The following is a 20947-nucleotide window of genomic DNA, read 5'->3' as shown; positions in this document are numbered from 1 at the left end:
TTTCAGCATGCATCTTCCCAGTGATCACAAGAACATGTCTCTGATTATAAACCCTTATAAAGTACATATTGATAAGCATATTCCTGAGAATTTGCCTGAATGCCCCACATCTTCTCATGACTTCCGTTTATCAAATCTAGTGAGCAGAAATACTTTAAATTTCAGATCATCTGCCTGTAATGTCAGAATTAAAAATAGTTGGAATTTAATTACATAAAAGTTATCTACTTATCGGCTTTCTTTGCCGTCTCTCCAAATTCATGTCAATTTGAAGGAGAGAAAAAAAAATAATCAGGAGAGACTGTTTCATGGGTCACTGTGCCCTCTGGTGGTGATTCTGGGGAGATGCAGAAATGCTATATGCTGTCAAATCTATCAGTATAAAAAGTGCAATGCTCCAGGATGTATAATGCAGAAAGGTCAGCTTTGAAACCATATATTCACAAACAACAACATTGGACTCAGCAGGTTGTATGTATGTATATATGTATGTGTGTGTCTGTGTATGCATACAGATACGTGCATCTATTTGTATGTTTGTAACAATAAAAGAAAAAGAGGCTAATAAGTACAGAGTGGGGGCTCATGGGAGAGATTTGAGGGAAGATGGCTGGGAGGGGCTGAGGAAGAAAAAGGAAGGGGGTAAAATAGTGTGATAATATTCCAGTTGAATCATATATTTTAAGAAAGGATTAAAGTAAGAAATATGGGGGCTGGTGAGATGGCTCAGTGGTTAAGAGCACTTGACTGTTCTTCCAAAAGATCTTAGTATAATTCCTAGCAACCACAAGGTGGTTCAAGACCATCTGTAAATGGGATCAGATTACTTATTCTGATGTACATGAAGATAGAGCACTTATGTATAAAATAAATGAATGAGTAAATCTTAAGAAAGAAAGTAAGAAATACATAAAGGTTGTATATTAGTTCGTTGAGAATTCTATACAATGTGTCTTTATCATATTCACATCTTCTCCTACTCCCTCCACATTCATCATCTCTTCCTTATCCACCGCCCAATTTTTGTACCCCTTTTATAAAAAACCCATCCAACAAAGTTTGTACTGTCCATATGCTCTCGGATGTGTGACCTTCACTGGAACATTGTCTACCTATCAGCGACCACACCCTTAAAACTAACTTCCCTTTCATAGAAACTACCTTTTGTCATTAGCCCACTATCTGGGTAGGATTTTCTGCCCATCTGCCAGAATTTGGTTTGCCTCCAGTTTGCACAGGTGGAAAAACTTATTCAAAACAGCTAACTAAAAAGATAAAATACTAGAAATGTAAGTTACAGCCTTCCTGGTGACACTGTTATGAACAGCTAGAATTAACTGGCATTATATAGGAATAAAACTAATAGAGGAAATGATGCAAATGGGATTTCAATACCTTTAATGGACACAATGACTGTGCGCAATCACTTTAAGATCTTCCATGCAATGAATTGTCTGTAAATAACACAGACACAACCCTTTCAAGCTGCCCAGGGCACAAAATGCAAAGTATATTCAATGTTCATTGCCTTACAACACCAAATATCTAAGCATTCATCATACCTAAGACATGCTGTGCATTCTTGCATTAAAAAGAGGAGTTTGGCTAATGGCGTAAATAGTTTTAATGAGTTTTTGAATCATACAAGTGCTGTCATTGGCAGAGTAAGACTATATTTCATTGTTAATAAAAAGCTGTTTTTCTAGCTCTTTTTTGAAACATTGCATGATGCTTCGAAGCTGCATTTTTTATTCTGACCCTTTTCATTTTTCTGTAAAATGTGTGCTCTTTACCTTGTGGAGATAGACAATAAATAAAACTATGAAACTTATTCATTTCTGCAAAGACTATATGTAATTCTGCCTATGGCTTAATTTCTGGTCCAGATAGAGTTATTTATTTCCTTGTGTCACGGTGACCTCGATTCTAAGGAAAAGATCAGAAAATATTTTTCCCGTTTTGTGTCCTACTTAATTAGCAATGAGTCACCCATTTATAGCATGAGACCTTAATGAGGATTCAGAAAAGTAGAAATGTCATTTTTAAACAGCATTTTCCCTCTGTAATCATTTTTATTAATTTGTTTTAAGAATTTTACATATGCATAAACTACATTTTGATCAAATGCACTTCCACAGCCCTGAATTCACAAAACTTTTCTCTCCCAAATTCATGTATCTTACTTCTCCAACCTTCCGAGTCCCCTAGTACTCTCTATGTGTACATGGGTGTAAGACCACCTACTGGAGGATGGGTAGTCTCTCAAGGACAAATCCATGAAGAAAACTGGCTCTCCCTCTTGGAGAATCTGTTAATTGTAAATAGCTCCTCCAGTAGTGCTGAGGCTTTCTGAGCTCTCTCTCATATATGCCAGAATTATTTCCAGCTTGAGCTTGTGAAGGTCTTGCCTCTAAGCTCCAACATCCTCCATGTCTAACAAATGTCATTTCAATGCAGGTGTTCACTACCACTGGATATTACAATTTTGCTTCTTCCTCTTCCAGGTCATGAAGTCTTGGTGGGAGGGGAGTGATATGATTTTTATGGACAATTATATTAAGGAAGGTATAACTTCCAAATTGCACATCTCATAGCCATAGCCAAATAAGCAGGGTTTCTTCTCATGGATTTTAAATTGTGATTTTTAATTTGTTTGAAACAATGTAAAATATTTATCCTTAAATCAAGACAGTTCATTCTGTCAAAACCAATACTTGAATTTTTATTTATGCATTCTCTAAAATTGTATTCTTTCATAAAACAGACAGTGTTAACATAAAACAGCGATCATCATATGATTATTATAAAACCTCAGAAATCAAGATGTTTCGAATTTGGACCCATTTAAAATCTTTTCACACATTATTCAAAAGTTGGTTAAATAATTTATCCAGAGTTAAGAATGGGAAAGTTAATTGTGACAGCTGTAATGACGTTATTGTCACTTTAACCTAATGTTTCTGCTTTGGCTCATTTGTGAAATCTGTGAATCTTAATGCTTGACTTCTTTAATGTCAAATGAAGGAAGACACACTGTTTCTTCATCTCGTAAAGAAATTCTGAAAATCTATGAAGGCAGGGGGTGTCCTGGTGACCACAGGACCTTTGGATCGTCATCTCCATCTTATGAAGTTGCTGGACAAATGCTCAAAAGCCTTGTATTGTCTGAGCTACACCCTTGGCTGTATCGACTAGATATGGAATTTGTGTGACATTCGAATTCTTTGCTAACTGAATCAAAACCTGTTTTAGGGCAAGAATTGCTTTGTTGAATTGAATTCTGCAATCATTTGAATTAATTTTATACCAAGTCTATTTAGACTTCATTTTAACACACACACGTTTTTTTTTGCTTTCACTCATTTGCTATTTAGTAGAATTATGCTTTCAAACAAGTCTTTCAGTGAAGCTTTGTATGAGCTTCTCTTCATTTAAAATTTTCTTTTTCTGATTGAGCTTGACACAGAATTTGCGCATGAGTATAAATATATGTAGAAGGCAGTGTTATGATGTCATGTCACCTTAGCTAAACAATTGTATTAAGTTCCTCCCTGAATGTTAAACCTCCTCAGTCATGGAGCTATACATACGAAAATACATACATACATATATAGATATGTATGTGTATGTATATGACTTTCTATATATGTTCCTTTATATAAATGTGTGTGTGTCTTTACACACACATGTATTATTTCATCCATCCTTCTACTGTCGGATGAAGTTGGTTCCATAAGTTACCTATTGTGAACAGTGTTTTAATAACTGGGTCATACAGCCGTTCTATTTCTAGTTCTTCTAGAAACATCCATATGTCTTTTAAGAGAAAAAGCACTACTGATATCTTCAAAAGAGCCAACAATCCTGCTGCAAACTGGCTGCTGACAAGAACCAACTTTAGTAGTGGAAAGCCATGTGTAGAGCAATGTGAAGTTAATTTTTGGCTTCTTGGGGTAAGACCTCATGCTCTAGGTGAAAATGAAAGCCAGAGAACACCTTCAGTGAAGCCAACTTTCTCTACAGAGAAACAACCTATTTCTCATGTCTTCTGTCATTTGGTCTTTTCCATTTAGGTAAGACCATTCTATCTTGCCTAAGCTGTTTGTGCTGCTAATAAAAAAAACTCAATGAAATATATGTATAATATTATATAAATAAATATTATATAGTTACTTATACTATTGAATATATATATGTATAATTACCTAGCAGATTTCTCCAACATCGAGGACTTCCTCCCCAGCAAGGTTTCCTTCTCTTTTTCTGCTCTTATCTGGAAGGTGTCTCTATGCCTGAATGCCTGACTTATTTCAAGGGTGAGTCTTGACATAGTTGCCTGCAAATGCTCTTTCCCTGTGGATCACATGGTATTTAGACAAATGATTATTGTCATTTTCATAGGACCATGCTTCCACTAATTCAGCTATATGATATGAGCGTGCCTCTTGATGCAATTAGGATTTGTTCCCAGACATGCCAGTCCTATATACTTCCTATACTCCAGAGTAGACTGGAATTGTCTCACTGAAGTCATCTCCCATAGGACTATCTCCATTGTATCCACAGCAGTCACAGCTTTGTTCCCCACTTCTGCTCTTTTCCCCCTCACAGACCAGGAGCTTGCAATTCCAAGGAATAAGGAGAACCACAACTCTCAGCAAAGGACATAAAAATTGTTTCTGGGTAATTGATGTTGTGATCACTAAGCATCTTGTTTGAACTCTTGGTGTATGTTTTAGCACAAATTATCTATGCAAGGTTTACAGTACAGACAAACTTTTCTGAGAATATGGCTCAATTGGTCAGTGTCTTCTGTATGAACATGAGAATCTCAGTTTGAATCCCTTGCACCTTAGTAAAAAGAAAAAGCTAAGTGCAGCTATGCTGATCTGTAGCACAAGACTTATGAATGAGGAGACAGAAAGATGCCTTGAATGTTTTGGCCACCTAATCTAGGTAGGCCAAATCTACCTAGGTAGGCCACCTAATCTAGGTAGGCTCCATGTTCAGTGAGAGACCTTGTCTCAAAAAAAATACTTGCTGGATTTCTTACATAACACAGAGGTAGCTACTTACAGCACTGCTCAACAACATCTATGCACTGTTCATGAAATAACAACAAAGACACTCAAAATCTTTTTATACTCCATTTGAAAGAACTGTGGGACAACTCTGTTGAAATCAGAGTTATACATTGTTGAAATCAGCCACGGATGAAAAGAGATACTGTATAAAAATAAAATTATGAGCAAATTAGTAATACACAAATCCCATTTGTACAGGTGATTGATACCAGTGTCCTCAATGACAAACAAAATGGAAATAAAATGAACTTGAAGGGATGGAGACAAGTCTAGAGTATAAGTTGGTCAGTGAATTGTTCCCCCTAGTGAGTGGAAGAATGAACAGTCAGAAGTTCACTAGCATTTCTGTCCCCACTATAGCACCAACCAATTGGACCTAACTGATGCTCACCAGGTAAGATAACAAAGAAGAAAACCACACCTTTGAACTTCCTTGTAGATTTGCTAAGATACATTCTATGCTATGAAACAACTTACAGTATTCATTGTATATAACCAACATTGAATATAACAAAAAATAAAAATGTGTAAGGAGTCTGAAAAATTCCCTAATGGGTGAAAATTGGGAATCACAATTTTAAATAAATAAGAAGACATCATCATACAAGAAATTAGAAAATCCTGTGATTTTAGACATAAAAGGCAAACAGTAGGCATGTCTAAAACAAAACCAGACATTTATTTTATACATAAGTGAATGTTTCACATAATAACCTAAACTCCTGCCTTAGGAAATAATTATTAAATAATACAATTAAATCTAAATTAAGTAAAACCATTTATATTACAAATTAGAGTTGAAATAAAAATTTAACTTTAAGCTATAAATGTTTACAACATACATGGGACATAAACTGCTCATCCGATTACTGGGCACATACTTCAGAAAATTTACACAGTTAACCTGCAAAAAGGTGGCTATTAATATTGACATACAAGAAATTCTTAAAAATTACAACTACACTGAGATATTCCTCAGATTTATGATTAATTCACTGCTTGCTTATTTTTACCATATATAAAATGAGCAAAGAAGTCACAAATGTTACCAAATACCAGCTGTGTCTGATGAATATCATGTGGATGCAACATTAAATTGAGACAAAGTTCTTAGTGATTTTATAGATGAACCTTGAAACAGTTTGATTCATGTACAATACCTACTAAGTCCAGAATAAGACATTTCACACCAACTTGTCTAACCAATCCAGTTCGTCCTTAGACAAGAAGGGGCCTGGAGAAACTCATTCAGAACACAGGGGTGTGGAAGGGGTAGTGTTGGTTAATGAAAACCAAGCATACACTCAAAAGTCATCTGGAAACCATCCACTGTGTAAGTTAAATTATAATGCAAGAAAAGTATATATAATCAGGCCTTTTTCCCTCTGAAATGCTCTTTAGTCTTCCAGTTCTGAGAAAAAGCTGGGTGCACTCTCAGAGAATCACAGCTCCACCATTTTCTCTCCTGTCTTATAACGGGCTGCCAGTCTGTGACACTATCCACAGTTCAGACACATGAGCCAGGCCATCACTTAGGAATGAACCACGTGTTTAAGAAGGTCTAAAGCAGAATATATATAAAAAATGAATACCACTTTGTGCTTAGATAACTAAATCAACTTATTAGAACATCCAAAGGGAGCTATTGTGACCTTGACCCATACTTTAATAATGGCCAGCTATGTTTGACAGATAAAGTTCAAACATTTAAGCAGAGGCCATGCCCAATTTTTCATTTTAATTCTAGAACTAAATTTGTTTCTCATGTTTACTCGCTCATATGTACTTAAGTATTCAAATTCGTCTGCTCTATGAAGCACACAGGAATGCAATTCCTCAGACCTTCCTTCACTATGGAGTAATATACATATGTAAATATTTATAAACATTGGAATGATGAGCTGTAATAGACTTCAACCAACTTAATTTGTGGAATATAACTTCCCTAAAATGAATGCATTTCACACAGGAGGAGGTGGAATTGAGATGGCACCTGTGGAAGAATTAAAAGAAGTGCATGTATAAATAGAAACATATCTGTGTTCCTTTAATCTCACAGACTGGTTAGAAAGACCACTCATGAAAACAATAGGCTAGGCAATCAAACTGTCCCCGTTAGGTTTCTGTGGCTATAATACAGCCCTGACCAAAAACAAGCTCGGGTAAGTAAGGGCTTATATGACTTACAGTTTACATCATCATCAAGGGATGTCAAGGCAGGATTTCAAGGCAGGAAGCTGGAGGGAGAAACTAAATCAGAAACCATGGAGGAATGGTGCTTACTACCTCTACCTTGCTCAGCGTATTTTCCTATAGGACACAGCGACACCCCCCCCCCCCAGGAGTTGCACTACTCACAGTGTACTGGGCCTTCCCGTGACAGTTATTAATGAGAAAATGCCCACACATAGCCCACAGGCCAATCTGATGGAGGTAGTTACTCTGTTGAGTTTCCCTCTTCCCAGGGCTGTCTCGATTTGTGTTAACTTGGCAAAAAACTAACTGATACGCAGACCTGTGATCAAACCCATTCTCGGACCCATACAAGAATTTTCTAGAAGCCTGGAAAAGTTGTCTGAAGTTTTTACATGCACAGATTTCCTTAGTAAGAAATAATAATGCCATCTTGTTAGAGATTTTGAGTGGAAGAAAGGGTGAACGCTACCAAAATATGTTCAGTAACAAGTGGTTTTGTTCTTTTCTTTTTTGAAGGACCCGATGACAAAAGGGTAGTCCAGGGGTAAGAGAGCATGGATGCTCAGTCTGAGAAAGCAGCCTTCTTTCTCTTCATGTGCTAGTCAGTTTCTCTCATTGGAAAATTCCTACCACATCAACATGAAGGATTCTCTTCATATTGAGTCTGTGAAATTCTTCCAGAAAACAGCACCCACAGAAGCAAAGCACATTGTGACAACCTGAGCATTCCTGGGCCCAGGGAAGTCGACACCTAAAATTAACCAGTACAGAATTGAAGATGTAAGTCTTCATATCTGATTAGGCCTGATCTCCAATCATCACCGTGTCACAAACCATACTGGGGACGACAGTGAATCACATTGTTTACCAACCAAAGCTAAGCGCTGCCATGTCTTGTTAATATCAAGGGATGCTATAAATTGGAAAAATGGACCCTGGAAATGTTCACATTTGTTCTACCTGTGAACACAGGAGAGAATTCACTAATAAGATCACAGACTTTACTGAGAATGCTATGCCTCCTCTGTTAGGACAAGGCAAGAACTGAAGAGGAGGATCAAGCCGTGGATACTGCCAGAATTCATGGACAAATCTAAAGAAAAATAAGATTTAAGAAGCAGATTGGCCAGTTTGCTGTTCTGTATATCTTGAGTGAACAAGATCTGCATGATAAAACTATGGAGTTGAAGATGAACTTATGTGTTCTGTGACTGTGGAGCTGTCAAAGGGAGAGCTCTGTTACAGCAGATAGAGTAAACACACACAGAGAAGAGCTACCCACAAACATTCAAACGTGAATCCTTGATGAGAAACAAGAAAAAATAATATTTAAAATAGAGCTTTCATGTGTATCATTTCTTTCTCTAAACCTTGAGCATCAGAGATTAGGAGGAATAGCTGCAGAAAACTCTTCACTCTCTGAACCAGAAATAGGACACCAGGACTTGGTCTTCTGACCTGAGAGAGATCTGTTTATCACTGTACTCTGGTGCACTGAATCCATTCTGGGGATCCACTTGTAGGATCTTCTAAATTCTCTTCTTTGTTCCACAAACAAGAGTTCTTGCTCACAAGTGGCACTTGCTCCATCCCTATTGAGTTTAAACAGCAGCTACCAATGCTAACCTGCACATCTGCTGTGCTGGAAGAGTTTGACCAATATGCTTTTGGCTTCTTTATTTGCTTCATTCTATCTGTTCCTTTTAGGACAATAATTAGGTTAGATCGTGCATCATTCAGGTCGCTCCATTTAATTCTTTTTAGTATTTTGCTTGTTTGTTTGGTTGGTTGGTTTTTCTGCTTAATTCATGTAAGATAATTATGTTTGTGATGTTCCCCACATCACTGTTAAACTTATCCAATGTTTCCACTTGTATGGATTTGACTTATCATTTCATGTAGTTTACTTCTCATTGCTAGAACTCCCATTAGGTCTTTGTTTCATAATTTTCCTCTGAGAAGGGTCTCTGTTTTTCTTCATTATGATCCATCATTTCCTAATGTCTCTATTGACTGCCTGTAACATCTGGCTTATTTCAGGATGTGTTTTTCATGCTGCCTTTGCCTTAGTTTTGGTGTATCACAGGCAGAGTAGACTGAAGCATCTGCCTGATGCAATGCTAGCTGCATCACATGTGGTAGTACAACTGACATATGCTGTCAATATTAGGGTGTTTGATTCTTCTTTACCCTACAATGTGTCTACTTTGTTTCTCCATAGTCCTAAGAAGTGTCACTAAGTAAGAAACACAGTCCTTATTCTTAACTCATAGTCATGGTGGCTTCCCACCACCTTAATGGCTGAAGGTCACAAACTTATTTCTCTGTAAGTCTGCCAGCATGACACATCTTTAAATATTTCTGCTTGTTTCTTAGCCCTATATCTTACAATGGCTTCATAGAGCTTCAAGCAATCAATGCATAATCAAGGTGCCAAACAAAAGCTATGCAAGTTTCACTCCCCCGCCGCACTTCTGGAGTATCACAGACTTCTACTTCTTCTATTGCATACCTGTACCTCGCCAGATTCCTGCCCATCCACCTTGCTTGCAGTCTCTTACCTTGGAATCAACTTCCAGCTTCCACACACCAGGGAAGTCAGAACCTCCACTTAAATAACCTGGACTAAAGTAGTCCTTCACTTAGTGGCCCCACATTGTCATGGATCACACAGCTATACACCTGTCATCAAGTGTGTGAATACAATCAGTTTTCCTGATATAAGAGGTTTCATGTTCCATAGATAAGTGCACTAGTTAATTAGGTAGAGTTCCTCCATTTCCCTTAAATGCTCAGACTCTTAATTTCTTTACAAATGACTAAATGTTTTTTTCTTTAAAACTTGTAGTAAGCAATGTATTGTTAACAGTAACAAATCCGCAATAAATTATTGGAACTCTAAAATATGTCAGATATCTTATGTCTCACACATATTAAATTCTCAATTTAGAAATTCAATACTCTCCCCATTTCAATTGTGTGAGAAATAAAAGACAATGAAACAGCGACCAAATGCTCACACACAACTCTGTATTCAGGAAGAAAGCTAGAGTGATCACCCTCACAACTTTTGCTGTGCTATTATTCAAGAAACCTGAAATCATATGAAAATTATGAAAGGACACCATAGTGATTAGCACTCAGAAAAGAGGTTTTAGAGAAAATTTTGCAAGTCATAAAACAGAAGCGTAACATTAATTAATATTACAAGGAGAACAAAAATGAGAAGAAAACAAGCATTCCCAGAAATACTCACAGTTAAGGAGGTACCAAGAAAAATATAAGCTTAGCAATTCATGCATAGAAGAGGGAAATTAATGACTATAAATAACTAAAAGTTGAAATGAATTCATTATCTGGTCTTTGAAGGAAGAAGCAAGGAACACAAATCCCTAAAATTGGATGCTAGTAGAGAACTGTTGTGAGATTTCCTGCTTATGAAAGATTTCTAAATCATCAAGGGGCTACACTATGGTTATTTAATATTCTTAGGGGATTAACTATTACCCCTAGGGATTATGTCAGCTTTGGAAAAATCAGTCATTTCTGGCAGGACCTTTGGGACAAAATGAACCATGAGTCATGGAGAGTAGACTACTGGCTATATGCCCCTCAGCCAAATGGCAAATGAGGTGACCTAAGTTGGATAATTCTCCTCTTGGGTCTTCTGCTCTTCTACAAGTTCAACAAGACCTAGATTTTACAATATTTCACACACTTCCTAAATTTGTGTGTTCATTGTGACATTGGAAACTTTGAGATAGAGTCAATGTAAATTAAGTCAACCAGCTGTACATTACCTACCTAAATTATGATGAATTATATTAAATTTGTTTGTGAATTACTATGGTTTAAGTATACCATCTCCAGCTTCTTATGTGAGTGGCATTTGAAATCCGGACCTTTGAGAGATCATTGAATCATATGAAGCCTGCCCTTAGAGATATCAAAATCTTATTCATGAATTAATGGGTAAACAATTAATAGCTAATTAATAGTAGCTTTGTTCTCTCTGGAAAGCCTGTTCTGAGTGCCCTCATGGGATTCCAGCTCCTGTTCTTGGACTTCCCAGCCTATGGGACACATGTTGTCCATCTAGTCTCAACTCTTTTTCAACTGTAACAGACAGAAACACAAATTGGTTATTAACAATGAACCCCTTCGGTTCTTAAAGCACTAACACAGTTAATCTAAAAATCCAGTGATGGATTCATAGTAGCACTGAAGTTTTGACCAAGGTCATTCTGGTCAATAGTAAACCAAAGGTAAACAGGAAATAATATTTGTAGGACATATGGGGGATCCTAAGCCAACCAGAGTCAAAATACTCACAGAGTGGGACTCATGGCCATCAAAGTTTGCTCTCTAAAAGCACTCTCTCTCTCTCTCTCTCTCTCTCTCTCTCAGTCTCTCTCTTTCTCTGTCTATCTCTCTTTCATGTGTGTGTCTGTCTGTTTGCCTTTCTGTGTGTGTGTGCGTGTGTCTGTCTGTCTGTCTGTCTGTATCTGTGTGTGTCTTTGTGTATGTATGTGTCTCTTTTTTTTTTAGAACACCAAATTTTATGTGAGAAATTCCAATTCTTGTTTTGTTTTTTTTGTTTTGTTTGTTTGTTTGTTTTATATTTTATTTTCCAGTTTAAATTTAGATAAGAAACGAGGTTGCTTCACAAGTCAGTTCCAGGTCCCTCTCCCATTTCCTCCCCTCTTCCCGTGCCCTCCCCCCACAACCCCCCCCATTATCCCCTCATTCCCCCAGGGAGGGTGAGGCCCTCCATGGGGGTGTCCATAGTCTGCCATTTCATATAGGGCAGGGCCTAGACCCTTCCCCAAGAGTTCAGGGTGAGAGTGCACCTCACCTTGTTCTATGGGAGTCCAAAGTCCGTGTGTATACTTGGGATGGGTACTGATCTGCTGCCCAAGGCTCAATAGATTCCCTAGGCCTCCTCACTGAAACCCAGATTCAGGGGGTCTTGATCAGTCCCATGCTGGATTCCCAGGCTGATGCCTGGGATTCAAGAGTTAACCTTTGTCTGGTCAGCTGTTTCTGGGGGTTAAACCAGCCCAGTCTTAATCCCTTTGATCATCAGCCCTCCCTCTCTGTTACTGGCTTTCTTGAGTTCAGCTCAGTACTTAACCAAGGGAGTCTGCCTCTTCTTCGATCAGCCACTAAATGAAGTTTCTGTTTCCCAGACTCTCTGGCCATAGGATTGTAGGCTGGCACTCCCCAGATCTATGTCTAAAATCCATATATGAGAGAGTACATGCCATGTTTCTCTTTTTGTGACTGGGTTACCTCACTCAGGATGGTTTCTTCTAGTATCATCCATTTGCCTGCAAATCAAATGATTCCATTATTTTTTTCTGCTGAATAGTACTCCATTGTGTAGATGTACCACATTTTCTCTATCCACTCTTCGGGTGAGGGACATCTAGGTTGCTTCCAAGTTCTGGCTATTACAAATAAAGCTGCTATGAACATAGTGGAACAGACATCTTTGTTGTATGAATGGGCATCTTTTGGATGTATGCCTAAGTGTGGAGTTGCTGGGTCTTGTGGTAGGTTTATTCCCATTTTTCTGAGGAATCTCCATACTGATTTCCAAAGTGGCTGAACCAATTGGCACTCCCACCAGCAATGGAGGAGTGTCCCCCTTTCACCACATCCTCTCCAGCATAAATTGTCATTGGTGTTTTTGATTTTAGCCATTCTGACAGGAGTGAGATGGTGTCTCAGAGTTGTTTTGATTTGCATTTCCCGGATGGCTAAGGATGTTGAGCACTTTCTCAAGTGCCTCTCAGCCATTTTAGACTCCTCTATTGAAAACTCTCTATTTAGTTCTGCAGCCCACTTTTTAATAGGGTCCTTTGGTGTTTTGGAGATTTGCTTCTTGAGTTCTTTGTAAATTTTGGAGATCAACCCTCTGTCAGATGTGGGATTAGTGAATATTTTTCCCATTCTGTGGGCTGCCTTTTTGTCTTGCTGACTGTGTCCTTTGCCTTACAGAAGCTTCTCAGTTTCAGTAGGTCCCATTTATTAATTGTTGATCTCACTGTCTGTGCTACTGGTGTTATGTTCAGGAAGCTGTCTCCTGTACCAATTCGTTCAAGGGTACCACCCACTTCTTTTCTAAAAGGTTCAGTGTGGCTGGATTTATGTTGAGGTCTTTGATCCATTTGGACTTAAGTTTTGTGCATGGCGATAAACATGGATCGATCCGCATTCTTCTACATGCCAGTCTCCAATTATGCCAGCACCATTTGTTGAAGATGCTTTCTTTATTCCATTATATATTTTTAGCTTCTTTGTCAAAGATCAGATGTTCGTACGTGTGTGGGTTAATACCCGGGTTTTCAATTCGATTCCATTGGTCTACCTGTCTATTTTTGTGCCAATACCAAGCTGTTTTCAGAACTACAGCTCTGTAATAGAGCTTGAGGTCAGGGATGGTGATGCCTCCGGACGTTGCCTTGTTGAACAGGGTTGTTTTGGCTATCCTGGGTCTTTTGTTTTTCCATACAAAATTTATTATTGTTCTTTCAAGGTCTGTGAAGAATTGTGCTGGGATTTTAATGGGAATTGCATTGAATCTGTAGATTGCTTTTGGCAGGATTGCCATTTTTACTACATTGATCCTACCTATCCAAGAGCATGGGAGATCTTTCCATTTTCTGAGGGCTTCTTTAATTTCTTTCTTTCAAGATTCAAAGTTCTTACGATACAGGTCTTTCACTTGTTTGGTTAGCGTTATCCCAAGGTATTTTATGTTTGTGGCAATTGTAAAGGGTGATGTTTCTCTGATTTCTCTTTCAGCCCTTTTATCATCTGTATATAGTAGGGCTACTGATTTCCTTGAGTTGACCTTGTAGCCTGCCACTTTGCTGAAGGTGTTAATCAGCTGTAAGAGTTCCCTGGTAGAGTTCTTTGGGTCATTGATGTAAACTATCATATCGTCTGCAAACAGTGAAAGTTTGACCTCTTCCTTCCCAATTTGTATCCCCTTGATCCCCCTTTGTTGTCGTATGGCAATAGCTAGAACTTCAAGTACCATGTTGAAAAGGTATGGAGAGAGTAGACAGCCTTGTTTTCTTCCTGATTTTAGAGGAATTGCGTTGAGTTTCTGTCCATTTAGTTTGATGTTGGCTGTTGGTTTACTGTATATAGCTTTTATTAGGTTTAAGTATGTCCCTGTTATCCCTGATCTTTCCAAGACCTTTATCATGAAGGGGTGTTGGATTTTGTCAAAGGCTTTTTCAGCATCTAGTGAGATGATCATGTGATTTTTGTTTTTCAGCTTGTTTATATGGTGGATTACGTTGATGGATTTTCGTATGTTGAACCATTCCTGCATCCCTGGGATGAAACCTACTTGATCGTGGTGAATGATTGTTTTGATGTGTTCTTGGATCCGATTTGCCAGTATTTTATTGAGTATTTTTGCATCAATGTTCATGAGGGATATTGGTCTGAAGTTCTCTTTCTTAGTTGTATCTTTGTGTGGCTTGGGGATCAAGGTTATTGAAGCCTCATAGAATGAGTTTGGCAAAGACCCTTCTGCTTCTATTGTGTGGAACACTTTGAGAAGAATTGGTATAAGCTGTTCTTTGAATTTCTGGTAGAATTCTGCACTGAGGCCATCTGGACCTGGCCTTTTTTTGGTTGGGAGACTTTTGATGACAGCTTCTATTTCCATAGGGGTTATAGGTCTATTTAAATTGCTTATCTGTTCTTGATTTAGTTTTGGCAAATGATAGCTGTCCAGGAAGTCATCCATTTCCTTTAAATTTTTGAATTGTGTGGAGTACAGGTTTTCAAAGTATGACCTAATGGTTCTCTGGATTTCCTCAGAGTCTGTTGTTATGTCCCCCTTTTCATTTCTGATTTTGTTAATTTGCGTGTTCACTCTCTGCTGTTTGGTAAGTTTGGACAAAGGTTTGTCTATCTTGTTGATTTTCTCAAAGAACCAACTCTTCGTTGCATTGATTCTTTGTATTGTTTTCCTGGTTTCTACTTTATTGATTTCAGCCCTCAATTTGATTATTTCCTGGTGTCTACTCCTCCTGGGGGAGTTTGCTTCTTTGTGTTCTAGAGCTTTCAGCTGTGATGTTAATTCTCTGGTATAACTGTTCTCCTGTTTCTTCATGTGAGCACTTAGTGCTGTGAACTTCCCCCGTAGCACTGCTTTCAAAGTGTCCCATAGGTTTGGGTATGTTGTGTCTTCATTCTCATTGAATTCGAGGAAGTCTTTAATTTTTTTATTTCCTCTTTGACCCAGGGATGGTTCAGTTGAGCATTATTCAATTTCCATGAGTTTGTAGGTTTTCTGCAATTTGTGTTGTTGTTGAATTCTAATTTTAAAGCATGGTGGTCTGATAAGATGCATGGAGTTATTCCAATTTTTTTTGTATCTGCTGAGTTTTGATATGTTGCCAAGTATGTGGTCGATTTTTGAGAAGGTTCCATGTAGTGGTGAGAAGAAGGTATATTCTTTTTTATGTGGATGAAATGTTGTATAGATATATGTTAATCCCAGTCGGGTCATTACTTCTATTAGACCCTTTGCTTCTTTGTTGAGTTTCTGTCTGGTATTCCTTTCTAGTGGTGAGAGTGGTGTGTTGAAATCTCCCACTATAACTGTGTGGAGCTTTAGATGAGATTTAAGTTCTTTAACGAATGTGGATGCCTTTGTATTTGGGGCATAGATGTTCAGGATAGACACTTCATCTTGGTGGGTTTCACCTGTGATGAGTATGTAATGACCTCCTTCAGCTCTTTTGATTGATTTTATTTTAAAGTCTAGTTTGTTAGATATTAGGATTGCTACCCCTGCTTGTTTCTTGGGTCCATTTGATTGAAAATTTTTTTCCCAACCTTTAACTCTCAGGTAATGTCTGTCTTTGAGGGTGAGGTGTGTTTCTTGTATACAGCAGAAGGAAGGGTTCTGTCTTCGAATCCATTCTGCTAGTCTGTGTCTTTTTATGGGTGAGTTAAGGCCATTAATATTGAGGGATATTAATGACCATTGATTGTTCATCCTTCTTCGATTTGCGATGGTTGTTGGTGGTGGAATTATGTGTGGAATTTCACCCCTTTGTTCTTTTGGCTGTTGGTAGAGAGGGATTCTCTAATGCTTATGTTTTCCTGGTTGTAGTTAGCTTCCTTGGGTTGGAGTTTTCCTTTCAATATTTTCTGTAGGGCTGGGTTAGTGGACACATATTGCTTGAATCTAGATTTGTCATGGAATATCTTGTTTTCTCCATCTATAGTGATTGAGAGCTTTGCCGGGTATAGTAGTCTGGGCTGGCATCCATGGTCTCTTAGTGTAGGTAGACTATCTATCCAGGACCTTCTGGCTTTCAGAGTTTCCATGGAGAAATCAGGTGTAATTCTGATAGGTCTGCCTTTATATGTTACTTGACCTTTTTCCTTAGCTGCTCTTAATATTCTTTCTTTATTCTGTATGTTTGGGGTCTTGATTATTATGTGGCGAGGGGATTTTTTTTGTGGTCCATTCTATTTGGTGTTCTGTAGGCTTCTTGTACCTTCATTGGCATGTCTTTCTTAAGGTTGGGAAAGTTTTCTTCTATGATTTTGTTGAATATGCCTTCTGCCCCTTTGAGGTGGATTTCTTCTCCTTCTTCTATACCTATTATTCTTAGGTTTGGTCTTTTCCTGGTGTCCCATATTTCCTGGATGTTTTCTGTTAAGGATTTGTTGGATTTAAGGTTTTCTTTGGTTGATAAATCCATTTCTCCTAATGTATCTTCAACACTTGAGATTCTCTCTTCCATCTCTTCTATTCTGTTGGTAATGCTTGTATTGGTAGTGCCTGACTGTTTGTCCAGCTTTTCTATTTTCTGCCTTTCTTCAGATTGTGTTTTTTTAATGTCTCTATTTCAGTTTTCAACCCTTGCAGTGTTTGCATTGCTTCTTGCAATTTTCTGTTTTATCTTTTCGTCCATTTGTTGCCTTTTATGAATTTTTTGGTTTGTTCTTTCTTCCATTTCTTGCATTTTTTGGTTTGCTTTTTGTTCCATTTCTCACATTTTGTGCTTTGTTTCTTCTTGCATTTCCTGCCTTTTTGGTTTGTTTCTTCTTCCATTTTTTTCATTTTTTGCTTTGTTTTTTCTACCATTTCTTGCATTTTTTGCTTTGTTTCTTCTTCCATTTCCTGCCTTTTTTGGTATGTTTCTTCTTCCAATTCTTGCATTTTTTGCTTTGTTTTTTCTTCCATTTCTTGCATTTTTTGCTTCATTTCTTCTTCCAGTACCTGCCTTTTTTGGTTTGTTTTTTCTTCCAATTCTTGCAATTTTTGGTTTGTTTTTTCTTCCATTTCTTGCAATTTTTGGTTTGTTTTTTCTTCCATTTCTTTGAGGGATTTTCCTATATCCTCTTTTAGGGCCTCTATCATTTTCATGAAAGTGCTTTTAAGGTCGTTCTCTTCTGCTTCGTTCGCATTGGAATGTTGGGGTCTTGCTGGTGTGGAGTCTCTAGAATCTGGCGGTGTCATATTTGTTTTTCTGTTGCTGAGTGTGTTTTGGTATTGTCTCTTTCCCATCTCTTCTTCTAGTGGGTGCAGAAAGAGCCCCTTACTGGTCTGGGGACCAGAGTTCCCTTTTGGTGGGTGCTAGCAAGTCCAATAATCTGGTGGTTCTTCTATTCCTTGTCCAAATGCTGGTCCCGTGGGTGGAGAAGAAGAACAGGAATCTGGGGCGCTTAGCCGCCTACCTGGTCCCCTGGACCCTAAGCTGGGTCCTGTTGTACCTGATCCAGAACAGCTACTCCCCTGGTCTCCCTGCCTCCTCTGGTTTCCTGGTCTCGTTGGTGGGAGAGAAGATCTGGAGTCTGGGGTGCTTGGCTCCCGTCGGGATTGGGAGCTCTGTGCAGTTCCCAGGAGATCTGCAGGCACTGGAACACAGGCCGGGAAGCTGGCCTGTTTACCTGATGCTGCCGGAGGAACAGCTGCTTCCCTGGACTCCCAGCCTCCTCTCGTTTCCTGGTCCGTATGTATCTTTCTTTTCACATAAGACCATAAGAACCATACCACTTCAGGCAAATCATTTTGTGCAACTTCAAAATCTGCATCTTATATATTACCAAAACTATATAGAAATTAGAAAAGCATGGCTATTGAAGATGGTGTAGATCATGTGCCTGAAATATTAAATACTTAGTAACTGGCTACTTCTGTCTGCTTTTATTTATTAGCTTGAAGATATCCATATTACATTGTCTATATTTTTATTTTCTTCCCAGATTCCCTTTGATTTACAACTGAAATAAGAAATGGATGCGTGGATGTTAGCAATGCACTTAATTCTGATCATATATATATAGTCCACATATAAGCAGATTATCTATATATGACAACAAGATTTTACAGAAGTATAAAGGGTAGTAGAAGAATCAGTACAGTTTGTTTTTTTATTAAAAATACATAAAAATTTGCACATATTAAAACTTTCCTATAAAATCTACCAAGTTATAGCCATTAGAACAAATTTGACATTTGTGTGTGTGCATGAGCAGTGCATGTGAAGACAGTGTTGGATGCCAGCCATTATATTCTGTCCATCTTGTTTTTCTGCTTTCCTTTTAGAATCATCTGTTACATTTATTTATTTATTTCTGTGCATGTGTGTCAGGGCAAGGGCAGGGTGTGCCACAGCAAATGAATCTCAGCACGTGTGCTACCACCCACAAGGCACAGCATGTGTATGAAAGTCAGAGAACAATTGTCAGAGAGACAGTTCTCTCCTTTTATCCTGTGGCTTTGGGGATTAAACTCAGGTCATTGGCCTGGGCATCAAGGACCTTTCCAAGCCATCTTGCTGCACCCTGCTCCCATTTTGTTAGTTGCCTGGAAGATGCCATTTTATTCAGTGAGCCCAAGAGGTTTCATTTCTTGCTTCTCCCTTGGAAGTGTTGGAATTACAAATGCATAATGGCTTTTTTATGTTTTTAATGGGATTTTCATGGATTGAATGCAGGTCCTCAGTGCTTGGAAAACAAACACTTAACTGATTGATCCATCTCCCCCAGTCATATTTTTCTATTTCTTTCTATTTAAAATTTAGAAGAAAGCAATGGTGTTTCATTAGTTTTAATTCTTTTTTATTTTTTGCTCAAGAAAACATACATTGTTCACTCTCAAATATCTGTGCTGGATAGTATCAAAAAATCAAAATGAATATAGTATATTCATGCCTTAAACGAACTGTCAGAAGCAAAATGTGACCATAATAAAGAATATAGCATCCTTGGGTTGGGGGTAGCATCCTCTGATAGGATGAGATGTAGCATTCCAGGAGATATGATCTTAAACTGGATTGAAAAAAAAAGTGTCTTGACAGATTGAAAAGTGTGGAGGAACCTAACCTAGACAAGCAGGACCATGAAAGATAGCCTTGTGCTGACTTCAGCCACAGCCTTGGTATGATTTTTGTTATGCAAAAGCCACTGGAAATGGACTGAGCTCCTCTGAAGGTGATTAACAGAGGCAGCAAAGGTGAACACCTTTACCATGAGCTGGTGAATTCCAATTGTTGCTTCCTGAATAGCACCAGTAGATTGCATGAGATTCTGATTTCAGACTAAGTTGTTTTGAACATTTGGGAAAATCTCTGTATATTCTTAGAGACAATATTTTTATGTTGTTGTTAAGTAGAAAACCTATAGACTGAATATAAATTACAGAGTAGATTTTGAATCTGATTTCTTGCTGTTCTTGTAGATACTATCTTCAGCTACTTTTATTTTATTTTTATGTCTAGAAACATCTGTGTAAAGAGGAGCCAGTTGTGAAATTGCTTGGAAAACAGTTTGTTACGAGGGGGTGAAAAAGCCTTCATTAATTACTTTGTCTTAGGAAAATGTACAGAAAAACTTCAGAAACTGCCCAGAGTGAATTATAAAGACGCCACTTAATGTGTAGTATATTTTGAGACTATTATTTTTCCTCACTAGAAGAATAACATTAATGTGTTAAAGAAAGAATATTGTTACTGGGTGTGGTGGTTCATTTCTACAGTTCCTGTGTGACAGTTTGAAAGAAAAAATCTCTGCCCCATAGGTTCACTTATTTGAACACTTGTCCCCTGATGGTAGTTCTTAATATAACTTTCAGAAAGGGCATAATGGTTGCCTTGCTGGAGAAACTACATCACTGGGGGTATGTTTGAAAGCTTATAGTCTTGCCCAAGGCTTTACCACCCTGCACAGGCTCAATTTCATCTGAGAGTTTAGAGTCTTGTCCCGCTCTTGCTTCACACTCTCTCTGCTTTGTGTTTTTGGTTGAAGATGTGATCTCTCGATTTCCTGCCCTGGTCTCCTGCTCCTGCTTCCAGGACAGACTTTCTCTTTAGAACTTTAAGCCAAATAAATGTTTTATTCCATAAGTCAACTTTGGTCATGGTCTTTTATCTCAGCAATGAAAAATAACTAATATACCCATTTTGCAGAGTCTGAAGCAAAAATTTAAACATGTTCACAGGAACTCAAGACAAGTATAGACTAGCTAGCATGTTTGAGGCCAGACTTGTATACATAGCAAGACCCTCTTCAAGAAATAAAAATGAAAATAAATGAAGGATCAAAAGAAGGAGAGTAGGAAAGAATGGAGGAGAAAAGGAAGGAATGAAGGGAGGAAGGGAGGGGAAGAATGAGAAAAG

Source organism: Mesocricetus auratus, unplaced genomic scaffold (assembly GCF_017639785.1).
Source record: "Mesocricetus auratus isolate SY011 unplaced genomic scaffold, BCM_Maur_2.0 Super-Scaffold_100024, whole genome shotgun sequence".
Taxonomy (NCBI): domain Eukaryota; kingdom Metazoa; phylum Chordata; class Mammalia; order Rodentia; family Cricetidae; genus Mesocricetus; species Mesocricetus auratus.
Note: the sequence above shows the minus strand (reverse complement) of the source record.